The sequence below is a fragment of the Vombatus ursinus genome, unplaced genomic scaffold, assembly GCF_900497805.2.
Source record: "Vombatus ursinus unplaced genomic scaffold, bare-nosed wombat genome assembly UNPS02014932.1, whole genome shotgun sequence".
NCBI classification, from domain to species: domain Eukaryota; kingdom Metazoa; phylum Chordata; class Mammalia; order Diprotodontia; family Vombatidae; genus Vombatus; species Vombatus ursinus.
The window spans coordinates 8,933,895-8,947,599 of NW_020954710.1; positions in this window are offsets into that span (position 1 = coordinate 8,933,895).

Genomic DNA, 13,705 nt, shown 5'->3' on the forward strand with positions numbered 1-13,705 from the left:
CTTCCATGTAACAGAGTCAGTCTCTAATATCAATGGAGGTACTTGATGTTGAGCTGGGAATATTGGCATTGAATTTCAGAGCTGGTAGGGGCCTCAGTGACCATATAGTTCAACCTATATCTGAAAAAAAAAAAATCCCTCTTCAACAAACCCAACAAGTGATCTTTCAGTTTTTGCTAGAATACCTTCTGTGAAGGGGAGACACTACTACTTCCCAGGGCTTCCGAGTCTCCTATTATTGAGCTCTACACAGTTTTGTTTTGTTTTTTTCCACATTAGCCAAGTATAGTTTACATAGTAGGTGGCAGGTTGTATAGTATATTCCCTGTTGTATACAGTTCTCTCTGTAATAAAGCCCAGCCTCATAAAGTTCCTGAATGGCCCAGACTAGAATGAAAACAGAGAGTCCTTGGATATGAAACTGATTTTGTTGGACACACATAGTCCTGGTGATTCTCCGTGTAAACAGGAATGATGGCAATTTCCCCAAACCTTTTTTCAAAAAATGGCCCATTTCTACCAACGACACTGTTGAAGTGTCTTGCTTTCATGAATGCAATAGTTTTATAAGAAATGAGTGGAAATTAAAGATGAACCCAGTAAACCATAAGCTCCTTCAGGGAAGACTGGTCTGTTTTTGTATACTCAGGCACATAGTAGGCACTTGATAAATGTTTACCCCAGCAAGTTACAAATGCTAACTAGTACTAATCTCTTCTTCGGGGGGGGGGGGGGGGAATGGGAGCCAGAGACGACATGAACTATTGGGTGACAGCTTAAAGCCACCTCCACAGCATTCTATTAACTCAGAAGACTTGCCAAGGGTTGTCCTGAAAATGAATCCAGCTGCATGGATTTTGGAATTGGCGCTGGTTCTCCTACCAACACAGCATTATTAATTTATGATTTGCATGACTTGTTTCTACAACACATCCCTTCTGATACTTAGCGACTAGAGAACTATGGAGAGATCTGATTCAAGAAGTATCTTTTAAGCACCTACTTTGTGCTAGATGCGAGGGATGCAAAGGGCTACACACAAAAAACCGTGTCCTCCAAGCAGTCCAGGGATGGTGGACAGACCGTAAAGGCTCTGATGTGGGAGATGGGAATGTCATATAAATGGAATTGTAAGTAGACCATTTGGGCCACACCATAGAATAGATGAGGGGAAGTAATATGTCTGGAAGATTGGTTGGAAGCACCGATTGTGAAGGACTTCAGATGCCAAAACAGAGGAGTTCGTATTTTATCTTAGAAAAAATAGTGAGCCCCTGAAGTTTCTTGATTTAATTAATTCTGGGACAAGCTTATGATCATGTGGCTTAAACAGGTGCACAGCTTTCCTAAAAAATAAAGACTTATTCAGAGCCTCTGTGACATGAACTTGGTATATCTCTTCAGCCCCTTACTCAAAGCCCCCATACTTTCTGGGGCCCTCCTATGGAAGGAGGGCAGGGTGGTAGAGTGAAAAGAATGCTTGATTTGGAGTTAAAAGATCACAGAAACAAATCCTGGCTCTAGGTTATTAACTGGGCCACCTTGGGTAAATCCCTTCCTCTCCCTTGGCCTCAATTTCCTTTTCCATAAAATAAGGGAGTTGGGTTATATGGCCTAGATCTATGATCCTACCATCCTTTCCTAGCATCAGTTTCCTTCTCTGTAAAAATGAAAGAGCTGGATTACATGACCTAGATCTATGATTCTATAATCCTCTCCTAGCCTCAGTTTCCTTCTCTGTAAAAATGAAGGAACTGGGTTACATGACCTAGATTTATGATACTACAATCTCTTATTAGCCTCAGTTTCCTTCTCTGTAAAAATGAAGGAGCTGGGTTACATGACCTAGAGATGTGATTCTACGATCCTTTCCTAGCCTCAGTTTCCTTCCCTATAAGAATGAAGGAGCTGGGTTACATGGCCTAGATCTATGATTCTACAATCCTTTCCTAGACCCAGTTTCCTTCTCTGTAAAAAGGAAGGAGCTGGGTTACATGGCCTAGATCTATGATTCGATGATTCTACAAGGAGGTCAGCCTGCCTCTTAGGCCTTTCCAGCTCTAAATGTATGCACCTCTGATCCCACGTCCCATTGCCCCCTTCATATTCAATTAATTCATTGACAAATGTTAGGCAACCTAGTCTGGGAGCATTGGTGCTCCCGCAGCTCAGCTGGGCTGCCTGATTAGCATGGAATGCAAATTACAATGAAAATTAACATGCCATCTGCAATACCGTGTAGGCAAGGGACTCCCACCTAGACGCCAGGAAAGCTAATTAGGCAGCTCTCCTGAGCTTTCCGGGGAGCCTGGTTGCAAACCTCCTCCTCATCCTTCCAGGACCACCTTGCCAAGTCACAGTCCAAGAGCCAAGCAAGCTTGGCAGGTCACAGGGACCGTCAGGCAGAAGGGCTTACCCGAATACAGCCATGATCCCTTCTTAGATGTCCCAGTGGAAAAAAACCCAACCAAACAAACCAACTCTTTTGCCTCCATTTCCCCTCTGAAATAATGCTAATTTCCTTTGTGAGGCGCCATGAGGAAGAGATACTGCCTGTGCACGTACACACAAGAACACATGCACAGATTTGGGCACAAATAGACACGTTTGTGTGTACATTACAGAGACAAATAGATAGAATGACCTTGGAAATGAGCATCCACCCACATTCCTAAAGTGACTCAGATGGTGGTAACTGTGTCACCTGCCTGCCCCCTTCTCCCCACCCCCAGCCTCCTGCTACAACTCTGATGCTATCCTGCTTGGACTCCAGTGCTCAGGAAATGGCAGTCACAGAATCACCCAAACTCAGACCTGGAAGGGACCTAGGCCAGTCCGCAAGGGACTCAGCCCAGTAAGTGGTCATCTAGATGGCACAGTGGACAGAGGGCCAGACCTAGAGTCAGGAGGACCTGAGTTCACCTCAGACTAGCTGTGTGACTCTGGGCAAGTCATTTTACCCTGTTTGCCTCAGTTTCCTCACCTGTAAAATGAGCTGGAGAAGGAAATGGCAAACCCCTTCAGTATTTTTGCCAAGAAAACCCCAAATGGGGTCACAGGGAGTTGGACACAACTGAAACAGTACGACACCAATGGTTTTTACTTGAAGATCTCTGGTGGGCATGGGGATGGGGACTAGGAGAGGGACTAGATGGGGGTGGGGAGGAAATGACCTGTCTGCCCCTTCTCTAGATTTGTTGTTTTTCAGTCATGTCCGACTCTTCCTGACCCCATTTGGGGTTTTCTTGGCAAAGATACTGGAATGGTTTGCCATTTCCTTCTCCGGTTCATTTGACAGATGAGGCCAACAAGGTCACACAGTTAGTTAGTGTCTGAGACCAGATTTGAACTCAGGAGGATGGATCTTCCTGACTCCAGGCCCAGCACTTTATGCACTATGGTGCCACCTCCCTTAATGCACTTCAGTCTTAGTTCATTAAGCTTGTAATTATTTTTTGCCTTCTTTGTTTTCCTTTTCTTGCCTTCCTTTTTACAGACTACTACTCTCAGAGAGAGAAATCTTTTCCCTCCAAATCAGATAATGGGCTCATAGGAATAAGAGCTAAAATGGACATCTATCAACCTATTAATTTTTGATTAAGTATGTAAGCGCATTGTTTGGCACTTGGCAGCTAGGTGGAACATCCTGCAGATAAGAGTTCTAAACTTGGAATCAGGAGGACTTGAGTTCAAGTCTGGCCTCAGTCACTTATTAGCTATGTGATCCTGAGCAAGTTACTCTGCCAGCCTCAGTGTCCCCATCTATAAAATGAAGATAATAGCACCTACCTCCCAGGGTTGTTGTGAGGATCAAATGAGATAATATTTGTAAAACATTTTGTGAACAATAAAAGGGTTATATAAATGCTAATGACTATTATTATTATTATTATTATCATATTTCCCACTGTGTGACACCTCCCTCAGCACCCCAGAAAAATCTCCAAAACTGCAAATTGCAGAGAAGGTGCTTATATCTCTTGTCAGAGACAATTCCTCACTGGAAGCTCCTTACAACAAAGAGATCATAGGTCTGGTTTTTTTGGTTGTTTTTTTTTTTTAATTTTTAATTTTGTTAAGATAGTATCTTATTTTTTTCCAATTATATGTAAAGACAATTTTTAACATTCATTTTTACAAGATTTTGAGTTCAAATTTTTCTCCCTCTCTTCCTCCCCCCTTCTGAAAATGGTAAGCAATTTGACATAGATTATATATGTGTAATCATGTAAAACATATTTCCATGTTAGTCACAGTTGTGAAAGAAGAAACACACCAAAAGGAAAAAAAAAACCACAAAAAAATAAAGTGAAAATAGTATGCTTTGATCTGCATTCAGACTCCATCAGTTCTTTCTCTGGATGGGAATAGCATTTTCCATCATGAAGCCTTTGTGATTATCTTGGATCATTGTATTTCTGAGAAGAGCTGAGTCATTCATAGTTGATCATGATACAATATCACTGTTACTGTGTACAATGTTTTCCTGGCTCTGCTCATTTCACTTTGCATTAGTTCACACAAGTCTTTCCAGGTTTTTCTGAAATCTGACTGCTCATCATTTCTTATTGTACAATACTATTCCATTACATTCTTATACCACCACTAGTTCAGCCATTCGCCAATTGATGGGCATTCCCTCAATTTCCAATATTTTGCCAGATTTGGGGGTTTTTTTTGTTTTTTTTTGTTTTTGTTTTTTGGCAATTGGGGTTAAGTGAACTGCCCGGGGTCACGCAGCTAGTAAGTATCAAGCATTTGGTCTGAAGCCGGATTTGAACTCAGGTCCTCCTGACTTCAGGGCCAGTGCTGTATCCACTGTGCCGCTTAGCTGCCCCCCAGGTCTGGTTTAAAAAAAATAATCAATAAAGCACTTTCTCTATCTCTTTTATTTTCTTGATACTTCTAGAATAAAAGGAGAAAGATCTGTCCTCTTTCCTTGTGACCTATTTGGTCTTTGGAGAAGTGACTACTTCCCTAGGTAAGAAAAAGCCTACCTGAGCACTAGACCCATAAGTCACTATACACCATAGACAATAACGTTCATCATTAGGCAGCCAAGTGGCACAGTGGATAGAGCATACTGGGTTCAAATCCTGCCTCAGTCACTCACTAGTTGCATGACTACTTCACTCCTATCTGCCTCAGGTTCCTTCTCTGCATAATGGGGATAATAATGGTACTTACCTCCCAGCATTGTTTGAGGGGAAAAAAATGTTTTGCCAACTGCTCCCTATTAGCTCTTAGAGGGAAGCTGTCCTAACTTCTGTGTAACTTTTATAGTCTTAGGAAGGAAGGAAACAGCATGTATTAAGTGCCTACTATGTGCCAGGCACTATGTTAAGCACTTTACAGATATTATCTCATTTGATCCTCACAACAACCCTGGGAGGGAGATGATATTATCATCCCCATTTTACAGTTCAGGAAACTAAGACAGCAGAGATTAAGTGACAGAACCATGGTCACAGAACCAGCATGTTTTGGAAGCAGAATTGCAATCCAGGTTTTCCTGACCTAAAATTGGCTCTCTATGTACCACTTCACAGGGTCATTCCATTGACAACTTATAAGAATCAAAATGGATACTGTGTAAGAAGAGAGACAGAGAGAGAGAGCTTTTTAAACAGGAAAGCCCTATATAAAATTCAACTGTAATAATAACTCATAAGAATGACTTTATTCACCCTGACTTACTATAAGGCCTCCTTACCGTCCTTCATCATGATCACCAAAAACACATACCATGCTGCTGATTTTGATAGAACTCACAATCCTTCATTGTCAATACTCCTATGATGTTAAGCAGCATCCTCCTCTTTGAAAAGATGGGAATAAGTATCACAAAAGCTCTCTTATTCTTAGAGTATTTCATGCATATATTTATTCACAAACACTTATTAAGGCTTTTTCTCTTTCTTTGTATCCTTAGTGCCTATAACTGTACCTGGTACAAAGGAAGTGGTTTTTTTTGGGGGGGGTTGTTGGGTATTTTTTTGGTTGTTTTTTTTTTAGGCAATTGGAGTTAAGTGACTTGCCCAGGGTCACACAGCTAGTAAGTGTCAAGTGTTTGGTCTGAGGCCAGATTTAAACTCAGGTGCTCTTGACTTCAGGGCTGGTGCGCTATCCCCTGCACCACCTAGCTGCCCCCATGGTAGGTGTTAAATAAATGTTTGTGGATTGACTGATTAAACACTCATTATGTTCAAGGCCCACCACAGAAATCCTATGCCAATGCCTCTTCACGGCGTAGAGATTAAACTGGGTTCATTTATTCATTTGAGTTTTTAAACAAGTAATAAATTTTATTGATTGTTTTTTGTTTTTGCCTTACCTAGATTTCTTCCTGTATCCTTCTCTCTCCCATCTCAAAAAGTTATTCCTTAAAACAAAGAATTTTTTAAAGAGTACAAAAAGAAAAAAAAATCAGCAAATCTGATCAACACATTGATCACATCTGATGTTCTATGTCATATTCCACAGACATGAGAATTCCACAGACATATTCCTCCACCTTTACAAAGAAGCAAGGAGAGGTGTCTTCTTAGACTTCTTTGGGGCCAACCTTGGTTATTATAAATTCACAACATTCGATTTTGATTGTTTCATCATCACTCTTTTCATTTACTTTGTTTCGATCATTATGTATACATTGTTTTCCTGACTCTGCTTGTTTCATGTTGCATCAGTTCATGTAAGTTTTTGCATACTTCTCTGTAGCCACCACATTCATCATTTATTACAACACAGTAGTATTTCATTACACTAATATATCTCATTTTGTTGAGTAATTCCTCAATTGATGAGCATCCACTTTATTTCCAATTCTTTGCTGCCAGAGTGCTACTATAATAAATATTTTGTTGTATACAGAACCTTTTTTTTTTTTTTGTACACGATCTCCTTCAGATATTTACTTGGTAATGGAATCTCCAGGCCAAAGGGTATGGACTTTTTAATCACTTCATTTGCATAATTTCAAATTGCTTTCTGTAATGGTTGGACCAATTAATAGCAACCAAAAGTGCATTGGTGTGCCTGTCTTTCCATACACCCCTCCAACACTGATTATCCCCATCTCTTTGTCATCTTTGCCATTCTGGGTATAAGGTTAAACCTCAGACTTGTTTTGACTTTCATTTCTCTTATAATTAGTGATTTGCAGTATTCTTTCATGTAGGTGTTAATCATTTGGTATTCTTCCTTTGAGAATTTTGTGCTCATAACATGTGACTACTTCTCTGATGGGCAATGTCTTTGATTCTACATATTTTTATTAGTTGCCTATATATCTTGGATATTATGAAACACTTATCAGAGATATCTGATGCAATATTTTTTTGCCTGAATTCTTAAAGGCTCTGTTCCTGGAGCATAAGCTCTAGTGGGGTCTACTAAGTTGCATAGATTTCAAGTACAGTCCTAGAAGCAAGCTATGTATTTGCTGTCTGAGGAGCCACTTAGTTAAGGAGGAAGGGGCTTATTACCCAGGATCATAAATCTAGAGCTAAAAGGGACCCTTGAGGACATGGAATCCAACTCTCCTCATTTGGCAGGGAAGGTGACTTTGAGAGGGAAGGTGACTTGCCCTGGGTCACACAGCAAATAAATTTCAGAGGCAAGATTTGAACTCAGGTCTTCCTGACACTCCAAGTCTAGCACTCTCTCTGTATTTCAGTTATTATTATTGTTAACTATGGCTAAGAGGATGGTCATTTGATGAAAAATAAGAAAAACACAAAATGACCCTCAATCCTGTGCAACTAACTCCCTTTCCTTTCTTCAAAGATGGGGAAAGGGGGGCAGTGGGCAGAACCTGCTCTGAATCAGTTTTTAGGCCACCTCTAGAGAGAGAGGCAACGTGCCAGAACAGGTGGAGAGTTGGCCTCAGATTCTCTGACAGAAATTGACTGTATGGCCCTGGGCAAGTCACTTAATCTCAGAGTTCCCCCAACTGTAGACTGCAGAATTGATAAAGAAAACTTTTTAAATCAATTAAATCCTAGGTTTGGATTTTTTTTAAAGACCATTAACTTAACTGTTTGTATTCTAAATGTAAGAATTGTGTCCAGTGGCCAATGAGCTGAAAGACTCCCGAAGGAACTAATTAGAACTAATGTGGAGATTCTCATTTCAAAGGAAACTAGAAGACATAAGAAAATTGAAGATCAATTCGACATGTATCAATCAATCAATAAGCATTTATTAAACATTCACTATGTGCCAGGCATAGTGATAAGTCCTAGGAATACAGAGAAAAAGCAAAAACCAATCCCTGTCCTCAAAGAGCTTATATTCTAATGAGGGAGATAACATATATAAATCAGTCTATGAAAAAAAAGAAATAAATACAGATTAGATGAGGAGAAGGTATGCTAGGTGCTTGTGACAGAAAGCTAAACATGGAACAGTCTCTGCCCTCAGGGAGAATATATTCTGGGGATATACAGCATGTGCCCAGATGATGCTTGGTACTTACATAGCCCTTTAAGGGCTACATGCATTCTCTCATCTGATCCTTACAACAGCCCTGTGAAGTAGGCAAAAGATGATAGATATTATTATCCTCATTTTACAGATGAGGAAACCAAAAGTGATAGAGGTGATGTGACTTGCCGGGGGTCACAGAGCTGGGAAACATCCACGGTGGGATTCCAAACCAAGTCTCTCCTGATGTCAGACCCAGCATGTTTTCCTCTGTACCACACTGTAATTACAAGGTAAATCTAAGGAAGGAGAGAGTATTAACAGCTGGTGAGGGGGTGGTGTCAGATTCCTCAGATGAGGAAATTTTACAGGTGAGAAAGCATAGCTCACAGGTTCCCTCCTTGGAGAAACAAATACAGGAGTAGATAGAGCTGGTTTCATCACACACCCAAGGGCAACATGAATTGTCATTTGATGGGATGCCTGATCACTTTGCCTTGCAGTATATATTATCATAGAATCAAAGGTCTGATGCCAGAAGGGACCTCAGGGGCTACTCACAGTGAATAGAAGCAAACAGACCACCATGGTCTTACACACCAACATCTGGGGCGAGTGAATGGACCAGGAATAGAATGCTGGGCTTGGAGCCAGGAAGACTTGGGGGTCAAATCCTGCTCAACTCAGAGAGCAGATTGAGACATATATTTTTCTGGACGTGTCCAATGTGGACATTTGTTCTGCTTGACTAAACATGTTTGTAACAGTTTTGTTTTTCTTTCTTACTCAGTAGGAGATGTGGGGGGCAGGGGAAGGTGAAAGTAAAAGGATAGGTTTTTTGTTGATTGAAAAAATTAATTAAAAAATAAAACGCTATAGAGTTAATAAAAGAATCCTGCCTCAAACACTTACTAGCTGTGTAAGTCATTTAACTTCTTTCTGCCTTAGTCTTCTCATCTGTGAAATGAAGGGATTGAACTCTGTATCCTATAAAGTCCTTTCCAGATCCAAAGTTACGATCCTATGGTTCATTACAGAGGGTGAAGGAGGAGAGAAAGTCTATAAAGAACTTGATAGGATGCTCCAAACTAAGTTCACTGTAAAGGTGGAAAGATATATTTTGGAAAATATGGTTTATGAAAAGAAAAAAAGAAATTTACATGATGATTTTGTTGTGCATTTGAAGGGAATAGCAAGTTGTGCATAGTAGATTTGCAGTTTAATGTGCAATTAATCTTTTTTTTATTATACTATGTTATGGAAATGCTTATTTTATTCCATAAATTAAAGTTTTTTAAAAGAAAATATGGTTTAGGATATTAAAAGGAAATACAGCACAAATATGTAGATTGGTCAGAAACCTCTTGACTGTTTATCATGAATTCTTTCTTCAAGAGGAGAGTTGGAAGCCCCTGAACATGATAAGCACTGGACAATGCCACAATTAAAAGAAAAGAAAAGAAAAGGACAGCAGGAAGAAAAGAAACCAACTATATTATAATAGACAGGAAATGACTAGTTACTGGGAATCATTTCCAAGTGAGCTCTGTGTATGTGTAGCCAGACCATTGACTAGTTAGAATGAAGGTAAAAAAAATCACATCAAATCAGAAGCCAGGAATAAGATGAAAAAACACTGAATGTGACTATGACAGCTACGATCCAAAGTATTTAAATAAACTGCTGACTTTGGCATTTTTTTCTTTTCTTTTTTTTAATTTTGCTAGGCAATGGGGTTAAGTGACCTGCCCAAGGTCACACAGCTAGTGTTGTGTGTCTGAGGGTGGATTTGAACTCAGGTCCTCCTGATTCCAAGGCCAGAGGTCTATCCACTGTGCCACCTAGCTGTCCTTTAAACTGCTGACTTTGGAAAGTGGAAAGAGAGAAAAACTGATTTTCTGATTGTCAGTATCTCCTGGAAAGTTTAACCAATGCAGAGCAAGCACCACACCAAGAAGGACAAGGGAGCCCAGAAATCATTTCAGCCAGCAAATGTTTGATCTCTACATGGTAGCCTATAGCAAGATCAGTTTAGCATCTAAACTTTCTTGAAAAACTGGAGGAGGATGACAGAATATTACAAAGAATATCACCTCATGAAACAGTGCCAATATGTAGAGGACAAGACAAGCCTATGGAAAGCTTGTCATCAGACTCAACTAAGAGCATTTTCAGATAAAATTGGGGGGAGGATAATAAAAAGATGAAAAATGGAACAGATTTGCCAATATTTCTATAGAAGTCTATTCTTATCATCCGAGATAGTGGAAATACCATATCCAAACTTTAATTTCCCAGAAACCAATGTGCAAAGGGAACAGAAGGTAAGGAAGTTAGGGAGAGAGGATAAATTGGGCGAAGTTCACAGAGAATAAATCTGTGCTAGAAGCAATACAATTTTGAAAACACTAAAAGACTGATTTTTAAAAGAAATCTCAAAGCAGAAGACAACAATGATTACAACCTTCCACAAAAGCCTATGGCACTAGTGCTTTTAAAAAATGTTTTTGAAGAGTTTCAGTAACTTCCAACCTGCTGGACTGATTTCTTCTCACTATAAAATCTTTATGAGGTCAAACAAATGAGATAATGATAACTAGTAAGTGCTACTTAAATGTTAGCTTTTAGGTATAAAAACAATCTATGAGGACCTGAGTTCAAATCTTATCTCAGACCAGATACTTGACACTTACTAGCTGTATGACCCTGGGCAAGTCACTTAACCCCAATTGCCTCGCAAAAAAACCAAAACAAAAAAAAAAAAAAAACAAAAAACAATCTATACACAAATCAAGGATATGTGTTAAACGTACGAAAAGCAGACAAGCTTTTGCACCATGATTTTCTATGTCAGACCATATTTTCAGTCATGAGAATAGAGTAAAAGATTCCATTTGTTTCTCATTTGTTGATTAATTTTTTTAAAAAATTGACTCCTCACTTGTTTCATTGGAGAGGTGGAGGCCTATGGGTGTAGAATATTGCATATGCTATCAGGTATAATCAGTGTTGGTTTTGCTGGACTCTTTTTTTCTTTAATCCTTGTTACAGGGGGAAAGGATATTTTGAAATAAAGAAGATACAAAGCATTAATAAAACCAAACAAATTTGGCTCCAAAGAATAAAAGGCAGGCTCAAAGGCTTTCCTCCAGCAAGTTGGTTCTGGTACATGTGTTAAGAGCATACAAGATTACTCAAGAGATGCAAACACAGAGATAATGTTGTTGGATGACGCACTGATTAGCAATCAATCAAGTATTAATTAAGCACCTTCTATGTGTCAGATGCTCCACTAGGTCCTAAAAATACAATACAAAGAATGAAACAATCTCTACTGCAAAAAATATCAAATGAAACATAAAACTGGGAGACAGAGGCTCATGAAAGGATTTTGCCTCTGCCACAGAGTCAAAGTTGGAATGAAAGAGGGATTCTTTCATTATTTCACGGATGGTGAGGTTAGTTAGCTGTCCCTTTTTTTTAGATGACATTGTGTTGATTGCAGCAAGCAAAGCTTTCTTTCCCCACCCCACCAGCTGCTAGTACCTTTCCTTCTGAGATTTCCTTCCATCTACTCTGTGTATATCTTGTAAGTACCTAGTTATTTACATGTTGCCTTCGCCATTAGAATTTAAGCTCTTTGAGGGCAGGGGATATGTGTGTGTGTGTACACATATATACACATATATGCATATATACATTTATATATACATATTCTATATACATATATAATACATATGTGTGTATGTATATACATATACATATACATATATGCATATATACATATACCTTTTTTGGTATCCCTAGTGTTTAGCAAACTGCCTACCTGGAACACAGTAAGAGTTTAACAAATACTTGTTGGCTACCTGACTATAGGTATATATATATAGAGCCACTTCAAAGAACTGCACAGATGCTCAAAAGAGGGGCAGCATAGTGTACACTGCAGTGGATAGAATGCTGGATTTGGAGTTAGGAAGACCTAAGTTCAAATCTTAACTCAGACATTTCATTAGCTATGCCGTCCCAGGCAAGTCAACTTCTCTTAGTCTCAGTTTTCTCAACAGCAAAAGGGAGAGGTTGGATTCAGTGACTTCTAAGGTCTCGTCCTCTAAATCTACGACCCTATGAACCATCTACATCAGAAAATATAAACAGATGAAGATGAATACTTGTTGTCCAGACTACAGCATGCAATTGGTCCATTGCGCTAATCCACCTGGAGGTGTAGCTTTGGTGAAGCCTACAAAGATCATGTATAGGCTGGTCCCTGAACTGGATGGAAGGAAGAAAGGGAGGGGGATCATAGTCAGGAAACTGTGCAGGGTATCCAATTATCCCAAACTGCTCCCTGACCTCAAAACCAGTCCTCTAAATTCTCTCAGTGATGCCACATGTCTGTGAATCATGGAAAACCATCATCTCTGAATAATCAAAATTGTAGGTGACTCAAAGGGAAACAGATAGAAACATGGTGGGTGTAAGGAGGCAGCAGGATATTATCAGCAAGAACTCGCCTGATCCCCAGCTGTTAGTTCTTTTCCCCTCCTGAAATGACTTTGTATTTATTTTAATTTTTCTTTCAAAATAAACTGTCATTGATAGGTTTTGTTTCAATATAGTTCTCACTGCTTTCCCCTAACTCCATCCCCTACCCTAAGAGACAGAGCTCCATGTCTTAAAAGACAGAGAGCCACCTCTTAGAGGAGATAGGGACTGAATATGTTATCCTCCTTGGCAAAAGGAACTTCCAGGTGGAGGAACATCCCTCCACCGATGCAGGTCATCATTTTCCTCTTAAAGAGTTACCCTGGGGTAACTTGGTGGCGTGGTGGATAGAGCTCCAGCCTTGAAGTCAGGAGGCCATGAGTTCAAATCTGGACTCAGACACTTGACACGTATTAGCTGTGTGACCTTGGACAAGTCACTTAACCCTGATTGCCTCACCAAAAAAAAAAAAAAAGAGTTACCCAGAGCAGTCATGTCAAACTCAACTAGAAATAGGGACTACTAATCTGTACATTAGCATCCCTGCAGGATACATATTGGCTTAGTTTTAAAATGTATGTTTTTTGGCTTTTCTCAGCAATACAAGAATCTAAGACAATTCCAAAAGGCTCATGATGGAAAACGCTATCCACATCCAGAGAAAGAAATTTGGAATTTGAATGCAGATTGAAGCATACTGTGTTCTTTTTTTTGTTGTTTTATTTTGTTTCTTCTTTCTTGTGGTTCCTCCCATTGGTTCTAATTCTTCTTTATAACGTGACTAATGTGA